The following is a 27,243-nucleotide window of genomic DNA, read 5'->3' on the forward strand; positions in this document are numbered from 1 at the left end:
TCATCATCATCGGAGTCCACCGTCACTACCGCCGGCTCTAAGGGCTCCGTTGGTGGGAGGTGCTCAGGAGCTGGAATCTTCATCCAACTCACGCCCCACACTCTCCAAGCTAAGCTACCGTCAGCCAAAGTCCTCAACCATTTCAGGTCGAGATAGTAGTCACGATCCATAGTGGGCACTGGGGTAGCTAGAGGCACGTACTCCGAAGAAGCCTCGAAAGAGGTTAGCTTTTCAGCTAACCGAGTGGCGATGGCGCCACAACTTAAGTACCGGGGAGAGGCAGTGGCCATCAAGGCAAGGGCAGCACAAACCATCGAAGGAGCATTAAAGACCACTTTCCTGGTCTGCTCCGGGTTCAAGTAAGACATCAGAAGTAACACCTCATGGTTGTTCAGCTTACTGATATCCGGTCGATCATAAAGGAGGTTCAAGAGAGAACGAAGAAAGATCCTCAATATGACATGCTGAACATCATTAATCAGCATGTTACTCGAGGTGGGGGCTGGTTTCCCGGTCAGACAAGGCATTAGGCGGCATACACCGCACTCAGCAGGGATATCGGTGATGGAGTCCTTGGGAGGCTAGCAAGCCAACCGTTATTGATAAACGTGGACCAACTGATAATAAAACAAAAGTATATCCTTTGATCCTTTTAGAGATTTATATGTCATTGCACTAACTGTGGAGGACACCAGCCCCAACAAGCTCCCACTTGTCCGTACAAGTGTACGTGCAATAACGTTATCCGCACTAACTGGAGGACACTGGCTCCAACAAACTCCCACTTGTCCGTACAAGTGTATGTGCGATAACCGATTCTCATATCCACTTAAAATTTCTCCCACTCAATGTAAAACAATTTGCAGATCCGTATCCGCAAAGGTCGTATTTTACAATCGATCTGTATCAAGAGTGGTTTCCCCGACTAGAGAGTAACTTAATTGATAAAACGAATCCGTATTCGAGCATGGCCATGCATTTCAGTTACAGCTCCTCGAGTGGCCCTGAGAAATATCGAGTACCTGATAAAGGCTGAATATTTCCTTCAACTCGACTCCTGCCGATCTAAGCACAGTATGAAATGACCCAGAAAAAATCTACTTGGCCCCCTGTTACGGATGACCGTGAGAAAGAAACCAAAGTCACCCAAAATCTGCCTTAATCTCAAGAGACAGTCGATAGTCAAAAGAATCGACTCTTAGGATCACCATGGAGGTCCTATCCACGACCTGGCACCGAATGTTATAAAACATTTAGGACTCCACGTCGTTGTCACAATTGTGTCCTACGAGATATCCGTATAACTCGCCTCTGTGATTGGTCAGTCAACCGTTTCACTTATGGCTCGTTGAACCCACCATCAACCAACGTCACAAAATAATTGCCAGAGTTATCAGCTCACGTGGGCAATTAAGGACAAAAATATAATGTTTGTCCAGTTCACTTTGTGGTGTTCAAAATTGTCGTACAATCCCACATGAAAAACAAAATACATAAATATCCAAACGATGATGTCGTATAGAGTACATGAGAAAATGAATCTAATCCATAAAAGAGTACTACAACTCAGGAACACGTTTAATTCCAATGGAAATAACATGCCCTTCATGCTTATCTTGTCGTAATGGTTTAGTGAGAGGATCTGCTATATTATCATCTGTAGCAATCTTTTCTATCACTACCTCCTTTTGCTCCACGTAATCTCGGATTAGATGAGCTTTCCGTTGTACATGTCTAGACTTGTTGCTAGACTTAGGCTCCTTAGCCTGGAAGATGGCACCCCAATTGTCGCAATAGATGGTGATCGGGTCATTCGAACTAGGCACTACTGATAGTCCTTGTAAGAATTGACGCATCCATATCGCTTCCTTTGCGGCTTCCGGATGGGCATAGTACTTTCGGACTCGATCGTAGAATCTGTTTGTAACACTTTGTTTGGAACTCTTCCAGTGATGCAGCGCCATTAAGAGTAAAAACGAATCCAGACCGAGATTTCGAGTCATCTCGATCCGTTTGGAAGCTAGCATCAGCGAATCTTGGTTGCGCATAGCTTTTGATCGCCTCCATAAGTCAATGCCCAATCTTTAGTCCTCCGTAGGTACTTAAGAATGTTCTTGACAGCCATCCAATGTGATTCACCTGGATCTTTGTTGGAATCGACTCGTCATACTCAATGCATATGCCACGTCCGGACGTGTGCATATCATGGCATACATGATTGATCCTATAGCCGAAGCATAAGGAATCCGGGTCATGCGCTCTATCTCTTCCGCTGTCTTTGGTGCCTGAGACTTGCTCAAATGCACCCCTGGAGCCATAGGAAGAAACCCCCTTTTGGAGTTAGTCATGCTGAATCTCTCTAGAATCTTGTCTATATAAGACTCCTGACTGAGAGATAACATCCGACGTGATCTATCTCGATAGATACGGATGCCCAAAATTCTTTGTGCCTCACCCAGATCTTTCATCTGGAAATGGTTCTTCAACCATACTTTTACCGAAGTTAAGAGAGGTATGTCATTCCCAATCAGGAGTATGTCATCAACATACAATATTAGGAAGACAATCTTGCTCCCACTCGACTTGATATATAGACATGGTTCCTCGACCGATCGAGTAAATCCATTCTCTTTTATCACTTGGTCGAAACGATGATTCCAACTCCGAGAGGCTTGCTTAAGTCCATAAATGGAACGCTTAAGCTTGCACACTTTCTTAGGATGTTCAGGATCGATGAAACCTTCGGGTTGTACCATGTACAACTCTTCCTCCAAATAACCGTTTAAGAAGGCGGTTTTCACATCCATCTGCCAAATTTCATAGTCATGAAAAGCGGCAATCGCTAAGATAATCCGAATGGAACGCAGCATGACTACGGGTGCAAAAATTTCATCGTAGTGTAAACCTGGCACTTGGGTGAAACCTTTAGCAACTAGTCGTGCTTTATAGATATCTTGTTGACCTTCCACAGAATGCTTTATCTTGTAAAGCCATTTGCATTGAAGGGGATGAACCTTAGCAGGTAAGTCAATAATATCCCATACGTTGTTCTCATACATGGAGTCCATCTCGGATTGCATGGCCTCAAGCCATAGCTTTGAGTCGGAACTAGTCATGGCACCTTTATAGGTTGCGGGTTCTCTACTCGTTAAGAGCAGAATGTCATCTATGTCATGTTCCTCGACCATACCAATGTATCTGTCCGGAGGAATCGAGACTCTACCCGACCTCCTAGGTTCCTCAGGAATACTAACCGCAGCCGAGATTGAAGGAACTGGTTCCTCCAATGGTTGCTCGGCATTTGGTTCTGGAATCTCCGACGGTTCGAAGGTTCTATTACTCCTCGCGTTCTCGAGAAACTCCTTCTCTAAGAATGTCGCACTAGCCGCAACAAATACACGTTGTTCGGTTGGCGAATAGAAGTAATGACCAAATGTTCCTTTAGGATAACCTATAAAGTACGTCTTGACCGATCGCGGGCCGAGCTTATCCTCATGTCTCCACTTGACATAAGCCTCGCAGCCCCATACCCGTATAAAGGACAAGTTAGGGACCGTTCCCTTCCATAGTTCATATGGAGTCTTGTCAACAGCTTTAGACGGACTTCGGTTAAGTATTAGAGCAAATGACGTAAGAGCATAACCCCACAATGAATCAGGCAATACGGTGTGACTCATCATGGATCGAACCATATCAAGTAGTGTTCGATTTCTCCGTTCGGACACACCATTCAACTGAGGTGTTCCAGGTGGAGTTAACTGTAAGACAATCCCACAGTCCTTAAGGTGTTGATCAAACTCGTGTGAAAGATACTCGCCACCACGATCTGATCGTAGTGTTTTAATCTTTCTACCCAGTTGGTTCTGTACCCGATTCTGGTATTCTTTGAATTTCTCAAAGGACTCACTTTTATGCTTCATTAAGTAGACATAGCCATATCTACTTAAATCGTCCGTGAAAGTGATGAAATACCTATAGCCTTCTCGTGTGGTGATTGATATAGGTCCACACACATCCGTATGTATGATTCCTAATAGGTGAGCAGCGCGCATTCCAACACCTTTGAAGGAAATTCGAGTCATCTTACCAATGAGACATGATTCACACGTGCCAAATGATTCAAAATCAAAGGCCGAGATAGCTCCATTCTGTATGAGCTGTTTAACGCGTTTCTCATTAATGTGTCCCATACGGCAGTTGTGGACAAGGCCCTCGGGAACTGCGTCCTCGGGATCCACACTAGGCATAATCGACTCGAGGTTCTTTCGAATCGAATTAAGACATATTAGAGTCGCCACCAAGTTTTTTGGGAACTTGGAACCGTTCAAGTCAACTTTACACCTTTCATCGAAAAGCATCAAGCCAATCGACTACGAGTGATTAAAGATAAAGACTTGTACCCTATATCACTCGATTTGAATGACTCTCGTAATCCAATGGTATTTAGACGGATCCACAAACCATAGATCTTGAGTAAGGGGTGAGGGTACGTGTTAGGAAGCCCATAAGGACACCTAACCCCGTCCGTCAATAACGGCCTCTACTAAGTCAAGTGTCGGAGTTCAAACAAGGTCATAGCTACTACGATATATGATATGCAAACATCGTTTTATAAAACCCTAACATGTGAAGTTTCTATGTCGTTTAATGCATGAATATAACTTTGTCAAAGTTGTTTTAGCATGTTGGTTGATTTGAAATAAAAGATGCGCAAACACGGCTTAGGAGGAATGGGGGAGCCATTGGGATTTATCCTATTACAACCCAGGCATTTCATGCCGACACAACGAGAAATAAATTACAACTCAATCTAATTACAACAACTATCGTAATTACTTTGACTCAGATTACAATACAAACTAACAAAATACAACTTAAACTATTAAGTCTTAATAAACGAAAAAATGTAAACAAAAAAGCTAAAGCTAAGTTAGACTAATTAAAGATGTTAGCCGAATTATTAGTTAATAAACAAATTAGATTAGAATTAAACTAATTAAATTAAAATAAATAAGTACAAAGGCTTGAAATAAATTAGGTACAACTTATTAATTAAATTGAACCCAACTTATTAAAATTATTCACCTATCCATATTTATTAAAATAGGATTAGTAAACAATTAAAGAAACACAAGAAGAAAAGAAACTAAAACTCGGACCGAGTAGTGCACGGATCGAAGTCGAGACAGACACCGTGCAAGGCACGGTTTTTGTAGAAAAGCAAAGTTAATTATGTTTTAATTACGAAATCAGTAAAATAAATTACGAAAAAATTCATTAAATTAAATTTACAGATTTTGAACCATAAAAGGTAATTAAAACGATTTTTAAAAAATTAGAAATAAATAAAACAAATTAAAGGTTAATTAATTACAAATTGAATTAAATAAATACGAACTAGGTTAGGTACAATTCTAAATCGTCAACGAGTGCAAATGGAAAGGTGTTAAGCACGCACTTCCATGCTAGTGAGAAAATTAGTGAAAGGGAAGATGAATATAATTAAGTTACAGAATTGTTAATCGGTTTTTAAAGCTATGTCGATGTACCCTAATGTGTCTAATTAGGTTATCAAATCGATCTAATGTCATCTAAACAAGTTATATGTTAACAATCAGAGGTCATACTAACATGTGAATGGTCCTAGGGTGGGTCGAATCACACGAAACAGAAGAGAGGTCAAAAGCGAAGAACAAAGTTAGAATTTGTTTTATTAATGCCCTACCTTGAGCACGAGGATATGTAAATGAGACGGGGGTGTACGACCGACTGATGTAGCGATTTCTTTCCCATCTCAAGTCAACGCGGGTGTTCATGGTGGTACTTTAACTCATACTCGGACTAAACTAGTTTCGTAGTTAATTAGAACAATCGATAAAAAAAAACGATAAACAAACAAAAACAAACTATAAAAAAACAAACATAAAAAAACGAAATAAAAGGGAGAAAGAAAAGGATTTTATGCACCCTCAACCTACATGTATCGTTGACACCGTCTTGGATCGTAATCGATGGTAGATTTTATCTCGAGAGGCCGTCGCCGACGAAGAAACAAAGCAAACACGCGTTTTTTATCGAATCTGGACAGCAACTTTCAAACAGCGATTTCTCCCTCGTTTCACGATGAAAATTCGATTTAAAAGATGTTTTGAAAACTAGAGAGGAGAACAGAGATCTTGAAGCAACCCCTGCTCATTTTGATTTATTGGGCACGAAAAACGAGCACAAACAGTAATCGGACAGACAGAATGAACAAAAAAAGCAGTGTATAACACTCTGTTTTTCGAGGAATTTCGTGTACTCTCAAGGGCAATTTGGCTCGTAAATATTTGTCTAATGTGTAGATGGATGTTATATGGTTAATTAGGAACAAGAAACTCGAGTTTTGATGGAGGTTTGAAAGAGGAACGAATTGTTTTTCGAAGAGGACACACAAACTGTTTCAGTTTGGATGTCGGTTTTGTGGAGGGTTTTTGAGAGGCAATTAGGGTTTGTTTCGGAGGTTTAAAGCTTGTGAGTGAAGGTAGTATGTATGGAGAATTTAGAGGAATGAATGTATGGTGAAGGGGTGGTATTTATAAGGAGTTAAAATAGGGTAAAGGGGGGAGAGAGGCAGACGGGCCTGCTCGTGCATAGCTGCTGTCCAGCAGCTTTTGGGGGGTTTTCTAGGGTTCGTTTGGGGGTTTTTCTTGGTGATTAAGGTAAGGTAATATGGGTAGGATATTAGGGTATGGGTTAGGGTTAATGGGTACGGGTTTTGGTGGTATTTGGAGCGGGTTTTGGGCTCGAGATTCATCACGCAAAACAGGGGGTAGGCTGTTTGTATGCGGGCTGTTGGGGGTGATTTGGGATGGGATTTGGTCCGTGGTTAAGGGGTTCCAACTGGGGTTGGATGGGTAGTGGTCTAGGTTGGTTAGTGTACTCGATATTCGTGCCAACTCGTAAAGAAAACGGGCTCAAAAACCGAGCTAAAATCGCGCTCCAAAACGCGTGGTTGAAACGAGTTTTTTTCGATTTTTAAATCGATTTTTCATATCAATTAACACATTAAAATAAATGATTTTTCAAATCAAATATACTCATAAAATGATTTTTCAAATCAAATATTTATTTTATTTTCAATAAAATAAACTCAAGAAAAATAAATTCAAAATAAAATAAAATAAATTGAAATCATCTTTAAAAATCATTTAATTTAAATATCATTTAAATTAAAATACTCCGTCGACAACGCTCATTCTACATCGTAAAACGAACCCAAATAATGACAATGACAACTAAATGAATACATGTGTCCTATCATCATCTGGTGTTTGTCGGGTTCTCTATAAATTTCAATATCGACGGATACGGGTATCTACAGAGCCCCCACTTTGACTGAGGCTTGGACAAGGCGAAAGTCAAAGTATACCCCAGGTCCCTCTCGACCTGAGGATTATGCGGGTCGTTTATAGTCCATTAGACTTGCGTATATAAGCTCGCCAGCCATAAGAAGAGATCGTACCTGAAACTTCGTCGGGGATTAACTCTTGCTTCTGTTGCGTCAAATTGTCATCATTGGTCGTCGACCCATAAATTGCATATATGGTGGATTGAGCCTTATCCTTAGGCGCCTACGTATCCGTTTCTGACGGAATCAAACCCGCGTCGTAGTTCGGCAGCTGCTGACACATGCCCAAAGTTTATCATCTGCTGGCATTTGTCCAAAATTCATCATCTGTTGACATTTGCCCAAAATTTATCATCTGCTGGCAGGTGCCTACATGGGACGGGACTTTCCAATGAGGTTGCCGCCGCTTTCATCATTTGCTTTCAGCTACGGAATTCTTCCATTTCATACTCTTGTATCGAATTGAATTCTGAGTGGATGTCATCCTTTACATCTTGATAATGGTCTCTAAAGCCAACGGCTTCAGAGCCCCCAGTTTGCAATGGCTCTAAAGTCGAACCCAGTTGAAACATATCCTGCTATATTTGAAACAAAGAAAATGTACTAGCAATAATCATCACATAAGCACATTTGGATCATCGATCCTAAAATTAGATCATTTGAAAGATTGGGTCATCGACCCTTCAAAATTGAATTTGAAAATTTTGAATAATTGGGCCATCGGCCCGAAGTTTAAATTTGACATCACTTGGTATGTTGGGCCATCGACCCTTCAAAATTGAATTTGAAATTTTGAATGATTGGGTCATCGACCCAAAAATTGAATTTGAAAATTTTGAATGATTGGGTCATCGACCCGAAAATTGAATTTGAAAATGTTGAATGATTGGGTCATCGACCCGAAAATTGAATTTGAAAATGTTTAATGATTGGGTCATCTACCCGAAAATTGAATTTTGAATTTTTGAATTTCGAAGGATTGGATCATCGACCCACAAGGACTCCACTACTTGGATCATCTATCCACAATTCGCAAAAAGTATTTGGAATTTTGAAATTTTGAATTTTTTTGAAATCGAACCTTGACGGGTGAGCAGGAAATACGTCTCAGACACTCTGTATGACCCGTAAACAAACGTGGGCGTAGCCTGCTACCGTAAAACAAAAAGGAAAATAAAACCGTAAGTGTGCACGAGTTTTAATTCGATTATTGACTTGTTGGGGGTAGAAATGTAAATTGGCCATTCTGGCGCCAAAAGACGACAAATGGGAATCACAAGGTCGTCGGACGTAGAACGAGGATCGTATGGCATGGGCGTGCTCCCGAGGGCACATGGGAATCAAGATCACTTGGCATTGACAAGGTGGATTTAACTCACGGAGCAACAACGTTGGCGTCGCCCAGACACTAAACACAGACTGATCTTATGAAAGCACTTAGACATTACACATCACTCTTGTTGGGAACATTTTATCACTCTTCTCCTCGCCTCCTTTCTTTTCAGCAATTTTTCATTATTTCTTGCCACCGCCTTCTTTCTTTTCAGCGGGCTTTTACTATTTCTCTTCCACGCCTTCATTCTTTTCAGCGGGTTTTTCATATTTTATGTTCCCAACAAAAACCCACACCTATCTGACTGAGCATCTTTGCCTACACCGTTAGATAAAGCTCATTCTGAGACTTGATACTATTCATCCGAACCTATATCCTTATCCTAGCCTACATCGAGTGCTAAGACCGACTCAAACAAAGGTGGCTTTATTTGGACTTGGTTAGGACCCGTAAGAAACCGACAAGATGACACCTTGGTTGATGAGTGGATTGAATCCCTTATTCTGAAGGACTGCCTACGTATTCACGTGGAGCGAAATCAAATTCGACGTAGTTCGATCATGGTGCATAAACTTGGCATTTTGATTGTGTGTACACACTCGAAGGTTTCACCTAAGGTATCATGTCGTATCCCATTCTAGCCTGTAAGGTACCGTTGAATCCCGCGTCTAGGGTTGGTACAAAAAGGCTTGGATCTTTTGGGATGTGGAGCTTGGTAATAACAAGTTGGAATGGTTAACCATCATTCTGAAGGTTTGTTTTGTGGTGCTAAGGCCAAGGTCTATGGCTGCTGATGTGGTTGGAATGGGTGTCTCAGGTTTGATGAAACCCGAGTGCAAATGGGTTGGAAAATGACGTGGGTTCAAATTTCCATGTCTGGACCCTAAAGGCTAGGTATAACAACACAAGCGGAATGATTCTCAAAATTCCCGACTATCTCTTTGTAACTGTCTCAGGAAGGACTTAGAGGGTAAAGAGGTTACTACTTAAACTTTTGGGCTTCGCCCATTGAACTTCAACTATGGGTACTTGACTTGACTTCTGGCTTCCGTAACTTCGACATTCAACCAAAAGCGTTCTACAATGACTTCAACATATTTTTTCCTTTTTTCTTTTTCTTTCATCTTTTTTTCATTTTTCTTTTCTTTCATCCTTTTTTTTTCATCTTTTCATCTTTTTCATTTTTTTTCTTCTCTTCTTGAAAATGGTCTTCTATTCATTCCCTTAGTCACAAATGGATACACCTTAAAAACTGGGCTTCGCCAACTAAATTGGGTTAGAATTAACAATTCCTTCTTAGAACGGGTTGATATCTTCTCTCTTCGAGAGGGGATGATTTTGTGGGAAAAAGGCTTGCCTTCCGTCATCGATATGGAAAACAAGGAACTAGTTAGGGTTCGTCATAGATTCATCTAAAAGCTTGTCATAAGCACTGGTTTTGATGGAGGTTTTCTACCGCCAGACATGGAATAGGTAAAGAAATCAAACACGGGATCCTAGTGTACCTTACATTTTAAAACAGGACATATTTCTACCCCAGGGATTCCTTTGAGTGTGTTGTGCGTTTTATCATGTTTCGGAATGATTGAGGATTGGAAACAAGACATATTTGGAAACGAAACTGCAACTTTTTATTGGAATGAGAAATGCTTAACAGACTCGAAGAAACGATTCCTAGGACACATCCTAGGTCATCGCGGAACAAACGACTCAAATTCAAAAAAAGAAAGTCCTAGACTCGACTCGACTCGACTAAGAAAAGAAAACAGATCCCGACTCATAATTTTTCAAATCTGGTCTTGAGCTTTCCCTTGTTCAGCTGTCAGCTTAGATGCTCGGTTCTAGTCCTTGATCCCTTTGATGGTCTGCCTCCATCCTGAGGTAGTCCTCTGAGGATCTACGCCAGTGATGAAGGTTGGTGAATCGATTTGTCTTTTATTAACTTCGTTAATGAGAGGAGAACATTCTAGAGCAATACTCCCGACTTGAATTTTATTCTTCGAGTTTGGCAAGAATTCAAAGCAATCCACAAATATCTTCCCGATAAACACCCCTTTCAAGTGACATGGGCGGATAAGATAGGAATAATCGACATTGTCTTCGACAGAAACAAAGTTGGCGTGATCGCCAAATGGATTGGTGATGTTATTGGGTTTAACAGTTGGGATCGGGAGTGTTCCATTCTCAATCATGTCTTGGATTTCGTGCTTCAGTCGATAGCACCTTTCAGTATCATGGCCTTTCCCTTGATGAAAGGCACAGTAGGCATTTGGTTTATACCATTTACCTTGTTGATCAGCGGGAGGGTCCGGAGTTGGACCAATGGGCTTCAACTTTCCTTGGGCCATGAGCCTTTGGAGAGCGTAGGCGTAAGTGCACCCGATATCGGTGAATGCTCTCGGAGCTTGGCGTTGCAGCTTCTTTGATTGCCCTTCTAAGAGATTGATGGCTTCATCCAAATGGGTCGTTGCTGGGGCCTTGGCCTTAGACGATGAGGCCCCTTGGTACCCTTTCGGCTTTTCAGCCTCTGCCCTTATGACATCATCTTCTACCTTTATCCCGATCCTTATCAATTCTTTGAAAGAGCCAAAATTCTGGTATTTCAGAGCATTGCGGTAAATAGGTCGTAGATTCTTTATGAACTTATCTACCATTTCAACTTCGTCAGGCTTCTTGGCTAACTTCACACTTTCAGCGCGCCATCTTGCAAGGAATTCAGTAAAGCCCTCTTTTTCCTTCTGTGTCATTACTTCCAAAGTCCTTATGTTGGTTTGAATCTCAACATTGTCAGCATAGTGCTTGCAGAACTCCACCGTAATATCTTCGAAAGTGGGGAAGTTCTTAAGGTCAAGATTATAGAACCACGCCTTCGGGTGTTCACCCAGAGATTGGGCAAAGATTTCAGAGATCATGTCAGCAGGTACTCCCTTCAGTGCTAAGTACCCTTTATAGGCCTTAACATGGTGGACCGGATCTTCTGTACCCTTAAACTTTGGGATATCAGTGAGTACCATGTTTGTGGGCAACTTATCCTGAACTGGGGCATAGGCCCTAGCATTTTCGTAGTGGATGTTCTTCCCTTGGGAGAGTTTCAAACGGTCCTCAATGAACTTGAACCGTTTCTCCAGATCAGTCAGAGGTGGGGTAGATGAAGCGGAATCTTCACCCAGCTTAGATTCGATTGCATCCATTCGGGTCATCATGAGGTTCACGGCCTCCGTGAGCTTGTTAACAGCATCTTCCATTGCTTGACGTCGGGTTTTTGGCGGCCTTTCTACAAGAAAACCCCGTACTGAGTCAATATTTAAAGTAAGAGCCCCTGCACACTTAAGGACACGACCCCAACTTGACTCAAACAAAGACTCGACTTGAGACTGACTAACCAAAGGTTCGACTAACGGTTGGATTTAGACCTTGGTTCATTTTAGACTCGGCAAAACGACATGACTCAAGCTGTCATAGCTCGATTCTAAACTGGACTCGGTGTGACTAAACCCGTGATTGGACCAACATAGTCCTTAGGTTTGAGTGAAACGTCCTAAAGGGCCTAGCTTGGACGTTTCTGTGGACTATCCTAGACCAAATTGTCGACCAACATGACTCAAGGCCCAAGAGGTGAGCTTGGGTGACCCAACAAGGTCGGGTTCTAGACTCTTAGAACGAAACACACCCGGCCTAACACGGCCATGACCTGGACACGACTTGACGCATTTCATGCTTGGTTGAGGTTCGAGAGGCATTTTGGATTGGTTTTGAAAAAAACGAAAGATTGATTCGAAAATGAGATTTGAAATGGGCAGCATGCCGGCTATAGAAGCTTGTTTTGGCCGAAATTTCTAGTCCTATTTGGGCAGCATTCCGCGTTTTTAAAACCATGCTAATTTTGAAAGTAAGTTGTTCAAAAGTTCGGTTTTGAAATGGACATGGAAAATTTTGAAAAGACTCGGGAAAACAACTTGCACATTGTCATTCTCATGTTATAAGGATGTATGCTCCTAGACATCTCTAAGTCTCGGCAAGTCTTCTACAAGAAGGTCTATGCCCTCCATCCTTTTGCGGTCTTATAGAGCAAGGGCCTTAAGGTAAAGTACCTAGAAGAGCGTCCCCACCATCAAGAACCACGCGAGGTGAAGTGGAAGCGAGCAATGTGCAGCTTCCTAGCATAGTGGGACGTCGCCCCCCACGCATCACAAAGAAACGCTGGGACGGCCCGGGAAAATCCTTAAGGGTTTATGCATGAATCGTAGCACTATGAGTAATGTTTTACTTTCAACACTTTCTTTTCAAGTTTCACCTCGGAGGAAAAGACCCTAGAAACAAAGTGTAACTAGTCCTCTTTTCCCCAGCGGAGTCGCCAAACTGTGGACAAGGCCCTCGGAAACTGCGTCCTCGGGATCCACACTAGGCATAATCGACTCGAGGTTCTTTCGAATCGAATTAAGACATATTAGAGTCGCCACCAAGTTTTTTGGGAACTTGGAACCGTTCAAGTCAACTTTACACCTTTCATCGAAAAGCATAAAGCCAATCGACTACGAGTGATTAAAGATAAAGACTTGTACCCTATATCACTCGATTTGAATGACTCTCGTAATCCAATGGTATTTAGACGGATCCACAAACCATAGATCTTGAGTAAGGGGTGAGGGTACGTGTTAGGAAGCCCATAAGGACACCTAACCCCGCCCGTCAATAACGGTCTCTACTAAGTCAAGTGTCGGAGTTCAAACAAGGTCATAGCTACTACGATATATGATATGCAAACATCGTTTTATAAAACCCTAACATGTGAAGTTTCTATGTCGTTTAATGCATGAATACTAACTTTGTCAAAGTTGTTTTAGCATGTTGGTTGATTTGAAATAAAAGATGCGCAAACACGGCTTAGGAGGAATGGGGGAGCCATTGGGATCTATCCTATTACAACCCAGGCATTTCATGCCGACACAACGAGAAATAAATTACAACTCAATCTAATTACAACAACTATCGTAATTACTTTGACTCAGATTACAATACAAACTAACAAAATACAACTTAAACTATTAAGTCTTAATAAACGAAACAAATGTAAACAAAAAAAGCTAAAGCTAAGTTAGACTAATTAAAGATGTTAGCCGAATTATTAGTTAATAAACAAATTAGATTAGAATTAAACTAATTAAATTAAAATAAATAAGTACAAAGGCTTGAAATAAATTAGGTACAACTTATTAATTAAATTGAACCCAACTTATTAAAATTATTCACCAATCCATATTTATTAAAATAGGATTAGTAAACAATTAAAGAAACAAAAGAAGAAAAGAAACTAAAACTGGCGGACCCGTGCAGTGCACGGATCAGAAGTCAGACAGACCCGTGCAAGGCACGGTTTTTGTAGAAAAGCAAAGTTAATTATGTTTTAATTACGAAATTAGTAAAATAAATTACGAAAAAATTCATTAAATTAAATTTACAGATTTTGAACCATAAAAGGTAATTAAAACGACTTTTAAAAAATTAGAAATAAATAAAACAAATTAAAGGTTAATTAATTACAAATTGAATTAAATAAATACGAACTAGGTTAGGTACAATTCTAAATCGTCAACGAGTGCAAATGGAAAGGTGTTAAGCACGCACTTCCATGCTAGCGAGAAAATTAGTGAAAGGGAAGATGAATTCAATTAAGTTACAGAATTGTTAATCGGTTTTTAAAGCTATGTCGATGTACCCTAATGTGTCTAATTAGGTTATCAAATCGATCTAATGTCATCTAAACAAGTTATATGTTAACAATCAGAGGTCATACTAACATGTGAATGGTCCTAGGGTGGGTCGAATCACACGAAACAGAAGAGAGGTCAAAAGCGAAGAATGAAGTTAGAATTTGTTTTATTAATGCCCTACCTTGAACACGAGGATATGTAAATGAGACGGGGGTGTACGACCGACTGATGTAGCGGTTTCTTTCCCATCTCAAGTCAACGCGGGTGTTCATGGTGGTACTTTAACTCATACTCGGACTAAACTAGTTTCGTAGTTAATTAGAACAATCGATAAAAAAAAACGATAAACAAACAAAAACAAACTATAAAAAAACAAACATAAAAAAACGAAATAAAAGGGAGAAAGAAAAGGATTTGATGCACCCTCAACCTACATGTATCGTTGACACCGTCTTGGGTCGTAATCGATGGTAGATTTTATCTCGAGAGGCCGTCGTCGACGAAGAAACAAAGCAAACACGCGTTTTTTATCGAATCTGGACAGCAACTTTCAAACAGCGATTTCTCCCTCGTTTCACGATAAAAATTCGATTTAAAAGATGTTTTGAAAACTAGAAAGAGAGGAGAACAGAGATCTTAAAGCAACCCCTGCTCGTTTTGAGTTATTGGGCACGAAAAACGAGCACAAACAGAACTGGACAGACAGGAACAAACCGCGAAAACAGAGTGTATAACACTCTGTTTTTCGAGGGATTTCGTGTACTCTCAATGGCAATTTGGCTCGTAAATCTTTGTCTAATGTGTAGATGGATGTTATATGGTTAATTAGGAACAAGAAACTCGAGTTTTGATGGAGGTTTGAAGGAGGAACGAATTGTTTTTCGAAGAGGACACACAAACTGTTTAAGTTTGGATGTCGGTTTTGTGGAGGGTTTTTGAGAGGCAATTAGGGTTTGTTTCTGAGGTTTAAAGCTTTTGAGTGAAGGTAGTATGTATGGAGAATTTAGAGGAATGAATGTATGGTGAAGGGGTGGTATTTATAAGGAGTTAAAATAGGGTAAAGGGGGGAGAGAGGCAGACGGGCCTGCTCGTGCATAGCTGCTGTCCAACAGCTTTTGGGGGGTTTTCTAGGGTTCGTTTGGGGGTTTTTCTTGGTGATTAAGGTAAGGTAATATGGGTAGGATATTAGGGTATGGGTTAGGGTTAATGGGCACGGATTTTGGTGGTATTTGGAGCGGGTTTTGGGCTCGGGATTCATCACGCAAAACAGGGGGTAGGCTGTTTGTATGCGGGCTGTTGGGGGTGATTTGGGATGGGATTTGGGCCGTGGTTAAGGGGTTCGAACTGGGGTTGGATGGGTAGTGGTCTAGATTGGTTAGTGTACTCGATATTCGTGCCAACTCGTAAAGAAAACGGGCTCAAAAACCGAGCTAAAATCGCGCTCCAAAACGCGTGGTTGAAACGAGTTTTTCTCGATTTTTAAATCGATTTTTCAAATCAATTAACACATTAAAATAAATGATTTTTTAAATCAAATATACTCATAAAATGATTTTTCAAATCAAATATTTATTTTATTTTCAATAAAATAAACTCAAGAAAAATAAATTCAAAATAAAATAAAATAAATTGAAATCATCTTTAAAAAAGACTTTAATTTAAATATCATTTAAATTAAAATACTCCGTCGACAACGCTCATTCTATATCGTAAAACGAACCTAAATAATGACAATGACAACTAAATGAATACATGTGTCCTATCATCATCGGGTGTTTGTCTGGTTCTCTATAAATTCCAATATCGACGGATACGGGTATCTACAGCAGTGCCATAGATAAGTTTGATCTTTGTCACCAACCTTTAACTTCTTATTCATTACGTGCAATATTTCAGTGGTCTGATCTAAAACATAAATTCCATTCATGGAGACTGCCTTGCCATAAATCATATCGTGTAACGAGAAAATGCAGCTATTATTCTCTATTACAAATGAAAAACCAAGTTTGTCAAGTGCAGAAACTGAAATAATATTTTTAGATAAACTGGGTACATAATAGCAGTTATATAAAAATAACTCAAATCCGCTAGGAAGCTGGATCACATATGTTCCCCTCGAGACGCACCACTCGTGCTCCATTCCCGACACGCAGTCCACCTCACCCTTTACGAGGGGTTCGATGTTTGAGCCCCGCACATGATTGCATAGATGAGAACCACAACCAGTATCTAGTACCCAAGTTCCGTAACTTGCATGGTTAATCTCAATCATATGAATAAAAGAAGAAGAAGAAGAAGACATACCAACAGGAGTGACGCGACCTGCTTTTATGTCCTCACGGTATACAGGACATGTACGCCTCCAATGCCCAGTCTTGTGGCAATGATGGCATTCCATGTTACCGTCCTTGCTCTTTGTCGCGCCTAGTGAGGTGCTTGACTCACCAGGCCCACTCTTACCTGATCCCGACTTCTTAAACTTCGGCTTACCTACTGCTAGGTTTGCCTGAGCTTTGCCCTTACCCTTGCCCTTGTTTGATACAACGAGAACATCCTGTTTCATGCTCCCACTAAACTTCATGTCCTTCTCGGTCTGTACGAGAAGGGAGTGTAGTGCATGAGGACTTTTCTTCAAATCATTCATATAGTAATTGGCTCTAAAGAGCGCAAAACCATCGTGGAGTGAATGAAGCATGCGGTCAATCACGATGTTCTCGCTGATCTTACAATCAAGTGCCTCCAGTTTCTCGACATTCTCAATCATGCTGAGAATGTGTGGGCTAACCGGTTGGCCCTTCTGGAGTTTTGCCTCAAAGAAGCGACATGTATGCTCATAGGTCACGATTCTCGGTGCTTTCGAGAATTCCTTAGTGAGCGTGGTGAAAATCTTGTTCGCACCTTGGGCTATGAAACGTTTCTGCAAATTGGATTTCATTGCAAAAATGAGTACGTTCTTTATCGCACCCGCTTCCATGACGAAATCGCTATACGTGGCGATCTCGTTAGCTCCAGCCGTGGGGCACGGGTTTGGCGGGATGGGCTCTATCGGATATTTGAGCTTCCGTCGGCAATGGCGGCATTCCGTAATGCCGCCTCCTAGTCTGCGGTTTGATCCATCATTCTTGATCGAGTAGACTGATTCATCTGATTCATGAAGATCCGAAGCCAGGACTCACGGTCCAATGTGGCACTTGGCATTGGGTCGTCCGTACGGCCAACCATTTTGTTATTAGCAGTTTAAATGATCGTGTTCTACACTGAAAAAGAAAGAAAAACAAAACAAAATAAGCAACTCATCGAGGTGATTTAAGTCTATTTAAAATTCATTTTAACGTGTAGACTCATTGCACTTGTATAATCGATCTACCTCAAGAATTATACAAATGATCCCAAGACTCAATTTCCGTAAATTGATAAGCCAACTGTTTGGCTAGTTCTACCGTTAGAACTCTTGGTCGATAGATTTCCGTAAATCCTATCTTTAGTCCACCATAATCACAGGATCGTACGAGTGACCATAGTGTTGAGATAAAATAGGTCAATTAGTTCCAACTTACCCGACGTAGAAGGGGTCATATTATGCCTACCGACGAAGAAGGGATTCATTGGAGTTTGACCTATAAAGACTATTCTCAATTTTTGGTTATACGAGGAAGATCCCATCAACTTAGTTTTAATTCATTTTAAGTGAACGAAAAAACTAGCATTACGTGAATGAACACTAGTAGAAAAATATTTATTTGCTGCTCACTATTTGAGGCGTTTTAGTCAAACAGCAGCAAAAGCTAAAATACTTTTATATTTTTTTTTAATCTACCAGACCTATATGCGGCGTTTGGTTTAAGCGTGTTTTCCCTATTTCCTTTTCACTGTCATTTTTCTTGCCCTTTTTATCACTCTCTCTCTCTTCATCTACTTGCTCCCTTTCAATGTCGACGACTGAAGATCCATTCGGAACGACGACTAGCCACTCCGTAAGAATGAAGACCACATAGGAACTACGATAACGACAGCCACCCTCACTCCTTTCAACGACGGCGATGACTAAACACAAAACCGACCGATGGCGAAGACTATACCGCCGCCATCATCTCCTTAATTAGGTACTTATATTAATTAATTAAGCATTTCCATTTTCCATGTTCATCTGAAATCTAGTTTAAATTCTGTAATTAATGAAGAAATATTGCATTTTGATCAATTTTAGGGTTTATGATTGAAATCTCACTTCAAGATGAATTTGAGTAGAAAATGAAGCCTTATATTGTACCTGCTGCTGCCCGTGATCCTTAAAAGGTTACAATTACTGTCTCTTATTGATTTTATTGATCAATGAATGTATTATTGTATTCTGAAATTGATGCTATAATGTTGGTGTAGTTGATTTTGATTAATTTGGGTATGAGCATTCCAATTGTCTCTAGGTTCGGTGGAGCGGAAGGTTCACTATTTCAATTGACATCTTATTTTATACTGCGAGTTTCAGGATGCTTGTTAATACATCAATAATGAAACTCCTGACTAGTCTTGAGTAATGACTAATTTTTAATGTTTCAAGATGCATTTTTCATCGTGGCCTACTTTAAAAAATGGATCATGAAACATCGACTACTTTCAGTGTATGTATCAAAATTTGTGATGGGTTTGCAATTTTATTTTATTTTATTTTATAATGAAACTACCTTATGCTCTGGTTTCAGTGAATAACAGTGGCATGATATTTTAAACGACTTTGTTAGCATTTGTAATGTTATATGAAAGTGTTTGAAGATATGATTTTCTCGATCCCCAAATTTGCTTCAGTGTAACGAAAACTTAACAGCTATATGTAATGCACAAGCTATCTCAGATACCAATAATCCCCCTCATTGACAGTAAAGTGACCGAGTATATGCCGGCCGTTGGATAAGTCTGCTTCAGCGCTTCAATTGGGTCAATTATATATAAGGTATACACTACTTGCTCTCCTTTTCTTTTAGGGAATTAAACTTCAACTCCCTCAATTATTTTGGTATTACGTGTGTGCTCTAAGTAGTATATGTCACTCAATGTCGTTTGTGTATTGTATTATATGGTAGAGACCATGTTGTCTGATTTATGCTTTACTGTTTTAGCTAGGGACTTCGCAAATCTATATCATTCGGTTGCTTTCTCCATCATTTATACACGCCACTTATACCAGCACTGGTTCAGTTGCATCCCCTCTTCCCACGATCTCGTCCCCTAGTGCAGCTAACATAATTGTTTATTTTCTCAAATTCTCAATTTGATGGTTTAATTTCTTATCCTATTTTCTCTCTTGTTGAGATGAGGAGTGAATGGGCTTATTTGGCTTCTTATTGAAAGAAGTTTCCCATCCGTCCTTCTAATCTCATGTTAGTAATCGTTTTTTATGCTTTGTATCTGTACTATTTCATGCTTGCCCAAATGCGTGACTTGACCAACTTAATACAAGTGACCATCATTGGCTTCTTTTTCCATGCTTTGTCATCACAAAGGTAGTTCCTTTCTTTAGGTGTTTTTTGGTTTGCTACAAGTAGCTCTTTTCTTTCGTATTTGTGGTCCACTAGCTAAGGATTTTAATGATAGTGGTAATGCACGCTTCTAAGTTCTACCTGATTTAATTGGTTTAGTTTTTTTTTCTCGTTTGATGTAATGCACGCCTCTTTATGATGTCTTACTCGCCCTGTTTAGAAATGTTATTAGCTCGACTTTGGCGCTTCTTTTTAATTCATTTCTTTAGACTTTACTGATTTTGCTATGCTTCTTTCACTGTACGCGTTGGTTGATTTTCTTAAAGCTTATCTGATTAGTTCAAGCTATTGTCTCTTTGAGCTTGGCTAATATTTACTGATGTGCTAAATTTTGTGTCAGTGTTAAGCTTATCCTATTGATTTTTCTGGGTTTGTGTACAGACAAATAGAGGTAGTTGCTTCCAAATGTGTAATGTCTACTATTCTCTGGTTGTTTGGAATAAATGGAATCCATATTTCAGGGCAAACATATGAAACATCAGTTGTTATAGTAAGAAAGTAAAATGTTCACAATGGACATGAAGTATCTTTTGATATAGTAAATTATCTTTGCTAATGGTCAGACAAAGGCAAGCCTTCTTCAAAAACCGTATCTGGTCCCTTTCTCCTTTAACATATACTCAGCTTGTTGATGATTATATTAAGACCAGTGAGGTTATAATGGACAGCTGTGTAGTAAAGAACAATTTTCAAATTGTGTGGTGGCACTTAAGTATTGTTAGCAGTTTGATTACCCGCTTCATTAAGGTATATTAGGCCAACACTTTTATACTGTACTGCTTGTGCTAATAGAGTAACAATGTTTTTTTAAGCGTCTTTGGTGGCTCTCGTTGATAGCTTAGATCGTGAAACAAGAATATTAACTTTCTTCCCTTAATAGAGTAACAATGTTTTCTTGGGTTGCTATTTTTTTTTTTTTTTTTTTTTGCAAAAAGATATCATTTCATTTCATTGAAGAAAAGAAATTACAAATTGCAAGGATATCACACTAGCAAACTACTTAAGTAAAACACTTAAGCAAAAAAAAAAACTCTAAAAATTAAGAGCTAAGTCTAGCTAACAAGACAGCAGATCTCTTCTGCATTTGCATTCGAACAGAAACCAGGAACTTGATATTAGTAACAATGTCCTGAACAGTGTGCTCAGTCCCAGTGAAGATCCTACCATTTCTTTCCGTCCAAATTTTATAAACAAATTGCCATGGTCGTACTAAACCAGATTTTGTCCCAACCGTTTTTACTCAGATGATCAAAACTCCATTGCATCCCAAGTAAAAGATCAGAGTGTTGAAAGGTCAGATGCTGCCAAGTTTGTAATTCAGACCAGACTGCCTGCGCAAAAGTACATTCAAAAAATAGATGCTGATGATTCTCCTCAGCATTCCTACAGAGAGAACATCTATTAGCAAGTCAAACCCCCGAGTTTCGGGTTATCCGAGTTGCTAATTTTCCTTGAGCAAATTAGAATGGCAATGATCTTGTGACTAGGAATAATACTAGAGTGAAAGAAGACAGAGTACCAATCCTCAAGGAGAGGAGCCTGCAATAGGTAGTTATAGATAAGATTTGTGGAAAGCTTACCACCAACTACACAAGAAGCTAAGAAGTTTTGAGCCGCCGAATGAATCCGACTTTGCAATCGAACATCCCTAGCCCCAATAATTCCTTTAAGACTAGAAGAGAAATAGTCTTTAGAAGAAAGAGACCAGATGGTGGCTGATTTCAAAACATATTGCTTATGCCATCTTGCCCACAGACCTTCAGAATTAATAGAAAGTGTCCAAACCCAGTGAATGAGGAGGGCAATGTTCCAAGTATAGGCATCCTTGATACTGAACCCACCTCTATGTAAAGGAGCACAGATATGAGCCCAACTTTTAAATTGCATCTTCCTTTCTCCCTCTGAGATGCCCCAGAAAAAATCCCTGCTAAGCTTATTTATTCTGCAAAGCACCTCTTGGGGAAATAGAACACTAGAGCCCCAGTAGTTCTCAATACCAAAAATAACAGCATTAAGCAACTGAATTTTTCCAGCATAAGTAAGAGTTTTACCAATCCTATGCTGAAGTCTCTTCTGAATCTTGATCACCAGAGAGTCAAACATACTTACAGTATATCTAGAGGTCCCTAAGGGCAACCCAAGATACCTAACCGGGAACTGACCAGCTGAAAAACCAGTTTCCTGAAGAATAGCATCCTGAATTACCTGAGAGACTCCTCCAAAAAAAATATTAGTCTTCTCAACATTGGCATTAAGTCCAGAGATAAGGGCAAAATCACTTAAAGCCTGCTGAACAGCTTTAACAGAAGGGACATCTCCCCTAACAAACACCATCAAATCATCAGCGAATATTAAATGAGTTAAGTTGAGCTTGCTACACTTGGGATGGTAAGAAACTAAAGGCTGATGGCAGAGACGTCTTAAGGATCTAGAAAGGATCTCCATACTGAGAACAAAGAGGTAAGGAGATAGCGGATCCCCTTGACGTATCCCACTCTTACCTTGAAAGAAACCAAACAGTCCCCCATTCAACTTAAGAGAAAACCAGGCACCCGTGATACAACCATGGAGCCATCTAATAAATTGTTGAGGAAACCCAAACTCAAGAAGCATATCAGCTACAAAACTCCACTGCAAGGAATCAAAGGCTTTCCTAATGTCAACCTTAATCAGACATCTAGGAGAAATGAACTTCTTATTATATCCTTTTACCAAGCCTTGAGATAGTAGAATGTTTTCATGAATGTTTCTACCTTTTATGAAAGCTGCTTGTTCTTCTCCTACAATAGAAGGGAGCACTCTTTGCAACCTATTAGCAAGGATCTTGCTAACAGTTTTATAAAAAACTGTACAGCAAGAGATAGGTCTAAAATCCATCACAGTTGCAGGAATTTCCTTCTTAGGAATGAGGGAAAGAACAGTAGAGTTAGCTTGTTTAGACATCCTGCCAGTCCTAAAGAAACTTTGAACTGCTTTACAAAAATCTCCTTCAATAATATTCCAAGCCGATTTAAAAAACCAGCAGAAAAACCATCAATCCCGTGGCTACTCGAGAGTCCATAGCAAAGACAAAGCACTCGATCTCGGCGGGAGAAACATTTTTGATGAGCCCTTCTTTGTCCTCTTCAAACTCTTAAACCATCGTAGATAGGAACCATCTTATCAGTAGGAGTTTCCTGTCCTAAAAGATCCTGATAATAGTCTTGAAAAGCTAGCCCAACATTATCTATCCCTTGATGGAGAGTGCCATTCTTATCTTTAATTGCACCAATAATTTGTTGATGCTTTGCCTTTCGATAATTTTTTCAAAGAAATATCGAGAATTACTATCAGAAAGTTGAACATTCTTAAGCTTGGCTCGTTGATGAAGAATAGAAAGTTCAGAATTTTTAAGAGAACTGTAATCCTTTAAACAATCTTTCTCCTTCAAGCATCTCGGAGAAAAAGGATCAAGAATTAATTGCTGGCGACACTTTGAAGCGATTAGTTTTAGCCAACTTAACTCGGAAGAAATATTACTAAAATCCACGGCCATGTAAAGCGAAAGAGCATGCTTCACAGCTTTGAGTTTCTGAAAGAGTCTATGCATAGGACTTCCTGCTATAGGAGTATTCCAAGCAGTTTGAACTATTGTGAGGTAATCTGGGTGACTAATCCAGCTATCAAGAAAACTAAACCTCTTTAGTACCTTCCTATCCTCGATATATTGACTAACATGGGAGAATGGTCGATATACCGCCTCCCGGAAAATAGCATGAGAAGTAGGGAAAGAGGACATCCAAGTAGAATTAACAAGAACCCGATCAAGTTTAGACCAAACTCTAGCATCGGGGTCCCGCTTATTAGTCCAAGTCATATCACAACCAGAGCAAGCCAGATCATCCAACTGACAGTCAGACAAACAGGAATTAAAATCCAACATATCTTGCAATAAGGGAGGATTAGGGCTAAGCTTTTCCTCAGGACATCTTACTATATTAAAGTCACCTAGGACCAACCAAGGATCAGAGGAAGCTAAGCCTCTTAGAGTACCCCAGAGATCCTTCCTTTGAACAGCATCATTACTACCATAAACAAAACTGACATTAAGATCTTTTCCAGTCTCAAAATGGTGAACTCTACAACGATAACCCGAGCCTCAAGAAGATGGTGATCGAGAGCAACTGTCTGGGAATTATATAGAAGCCAAATTCTCCCATTATAATGACTCCCATAATTGGTTAAACTACCCCAACTTCCAAACTTGGTATTCAATATTTTTGAAGCTTTAGCATGTTTCACTCTAGTTTCCAAGATTGCAAATAAATCCAACTTATTGTTCCTCATATACTCTTTAGCCTCATTTTGTTTAAGGGGAGTATTAAAACCCCTTACATTCCAAGTCGCCACTTTCATAACTACTTATCGGGGGAAGAACTTCTTCCTGAGACTCCACTAAGACTGCGGGTGAACATTCTGAGTGCATTTCAGTTGAAAACTCAGGAGAGCTAGGACACATTCCAAGGGAGCTCTGGCCTATTCTTGAGCCTACAGTCCCTTGAGTGTTATCCTTGCCTTCTGAGATTTCCACTGAGGTACCACCTAGTTCAACCTCCTGGACATCCAGCCCAGGGATTTCCGCTAACACCTCCTGCTCAGAATCTAAAAGAGAGAACTGATTGTGGGAAATAGGAATAACCTCCAAAGAGGATTGCTGAGGCAAGGTATCAAGGGTAGAGCAGACAGAATGCTTTACTTGAGTCCCCTTAAGAGAGCCATCTCTAGTAGACAAAGACTGGGGAAGCCTTTTCTGAGGAAGTGACACAACCAGGGGGACATCAGAGATACCACCAAACTTCTTAACTGATTGAACCTGATTTGGGGAGGAAATCAGGCAGTCTTCAGCTGCCTTATCCTTTCCCTTCTGCTGGACTAGTAACTCCTTAGCTTTCTCCCACTTACAAGTCTGGACAGTGTGCCCTAATTTACCACATCCATGGCAAAAATAAGGGTACCATTCATAGACCACCTTCTGAGTTACCTGCCCTAGATAAGGTATATCTAGGACCACATGATCTGGCATAGTCTTAGACACATCAATTTCAACTAAAACCCTTGCAAATGATAGTTTAGCCTTAGTAGTAGTTGCTGGGTCAGCAAACAAAGGCCTTCCAAGCTTACTAGAAATTTTACTTAGAACTTTGTCAGACCACAAAAAGGGATCCAAACCAGGGAAAAGAACCCAAACAGGAACCTTAGCCACCTTCTCCATTTCACATGAAAATAGAGGAGTCCATTGCTTAAGGACTAAAGAATTTGCTCCAATCTTCCATGGACCTTGCTTTAAAACATTAGTCATTTCCTCCTGATTTGTGAATCTAAAGGAGAACCAGCCCTTCCTGAAATATTGAACAACAGGAGAACCGATCTTTCCCCAAAATTTGGTAACAAAACTCTGAACAGTTTGTAAAGTTGGCTTAGAACCCACCACATGCCCCATCAAAGTGTTCTCCCAAAACTTTAACTCATGAGCAAAATCTTGTTCATCTAGCTGAATAGTTTCAGAAACTTACTTTCTTCACAGAAAAACAAATTCATTCCTGTTGTTTTGTATTGTTAACAACGGATGCCCAATTTTTAGGTTTAGAAGACAATGGTGCGAGTCACTAGTCACAAGAGATTATCCACAATAGTATCCTTAGCAGTATCTAGAGATTCAGTAACAGTTTTATCCACAACCGGAGCATGGATAGGATCAACTGCTGCTACAGGAATCTCAGAATTACCGATAATTTCAGAAGAAATTGGCACATTAACAGGTTCAGTAGTTGCCAAAGAAGAAAGAGTAACAACCGGAGAAGGAATAGGACTCACTCTAGGAGCGAGAAATAGAAGTTTTCCCAAAGAACTTTAATGGCGGAAATGATGAGGTCATTTACCGTCCCCAACTGCCGAGATTGCGCAGTAGTGGGAGCGTCCAATTCTACATCGTTCGTGTCCAAAGGAGTACCAGATCCTTGCTTAGGTTCAGAGGAAACCTGTGCCGTCCTTGAATGAGCCAGTCTAGCCCTCGTGCGCGCCATGGAAATCAAAGAAAAAAGGAGAGAAAAAGATTAAAAAACAGAGTTTTCATGAAAAGAAGGAAAAACGGTTAAAGAGAGAGAAAAGAGAGAAAACGGTTTTAGAGAGAGAAAAGAGAGAAAACAGAGTTTTCATGAAAAGAAGGAAAAACGAGTTTTCTTGGGTTGCTATTATTGTCCTAAACCTGACATCATCTGGGAGTTGCAGATATGGCTCATAATAGACTTGCTGTACAGACCATAAGAGGAACTTTTGGCCGAGCTGGGCGAGTTCAGATCCAATGTAGCCGCTTTCTCGCCTTTCCTACCAAAGACGTTAATCATTCTGCCTAACAACAGGGATTCGAAGCTCTGGTGACACATTATGTAACAAGCGGAAAACTAAACCTGGATGCAAATGTAACGAGGTAACTTGAGTTGGGGTGTTCAGTGCTTAATGGACGTGCTAGTTTAGGTCATTTTGTTGTGCTATGAACACATTGTTGAGTCAGCTAGTGTAAGTGGTAGTCATTGAGATAATAGACTTGTTGCATTATTCCATTTGTATGTTTTTATTCTATTTGATGTATGAATAAAAATAATGTAAGATTGTCATTCTATTTGAGAGTTATTATATTTAAATCATTTGTTTGGATCATTTTTTTTTGAAAAAAAAAAAAAAAAAAAAAAATTTTTTTTTTTTTTTAATACCTATTTGCGGCGTTTTTTTGAAAAAACGCCTCAAATAGCCTATTTATTTGCGGCGTTTTTTTAACGCCGCAAATAAATTTGCTATTTGCGGCCCCCCCATTTGCTGCTACATCAAAAACGCCGCAAAAGGGCCTTTTTTTGGAGCCGCAAATAAATATTTTTCTACTAGTGGAATTAACTTAGGTGATGGCTTATTAAGACCGTGTGACATCTGTATGTCATAGAAAACTAACGCGTAACCTCTATATGAGTCAGTTTTCATGCAAATATTAGGTGGTTTGGTTTTAGGCGGAATATGATGCAAACTATCGTTACGATGAAAAACATAAAAATAAACAAAACGTAAATAAAAGTCCTAGTGTGGCCTATCCTAGCAAAATTAACAAAATACAACTTTGGAATCCACCGTTGGACCCGAGAAGCTTGTCTTGATGTTCCATCTTGGTTCATGCAGCGGGAGTGAGCATCCGATCTCCATCTTTGGTCTTCTCAAAATTACAATTTAAAATTTACAAAATGTAAACCT

General features: G+C 39.9%; 1 long non-coding RNA gene across 1 annotated transcript; it reads left to right on the plus strand.

The window, feature by feature from the left end:
• The first annotated feature begins 18,493 nt into the window (after window positions 1-18,493).
• On the plus strand, window positions 18,494-26,664 carry LOC141626765 (uncharacterized). The gene is made up of 3 exons (XR_012536347.1): window positions 18,494-18,537; window positions 18,642-19,382; window positions 26,236-26,664. It is a non-coding gene; the product is annotated as an uncharacterized LOC141626765 (long non-coding RNA).
• Window positions 26,665-27,243: the final 579 nt, after the last annotated feature.

Source organism: Silene latifolia, chromosome Y (assembly GCF_048544455.1).
Source record: "Silene latifolia isolate original U9 population chromosome Y, ASM4854445v1, whole genome shotgun sequence".
Taxonomy (NCBI): domain Eukaryota; kingdom Viridiplantae; phylum Streptophyta; class Magnoliopsida; order Caryophyllales; family Caryophyllaceae; genus Silene; species Silene latifolia.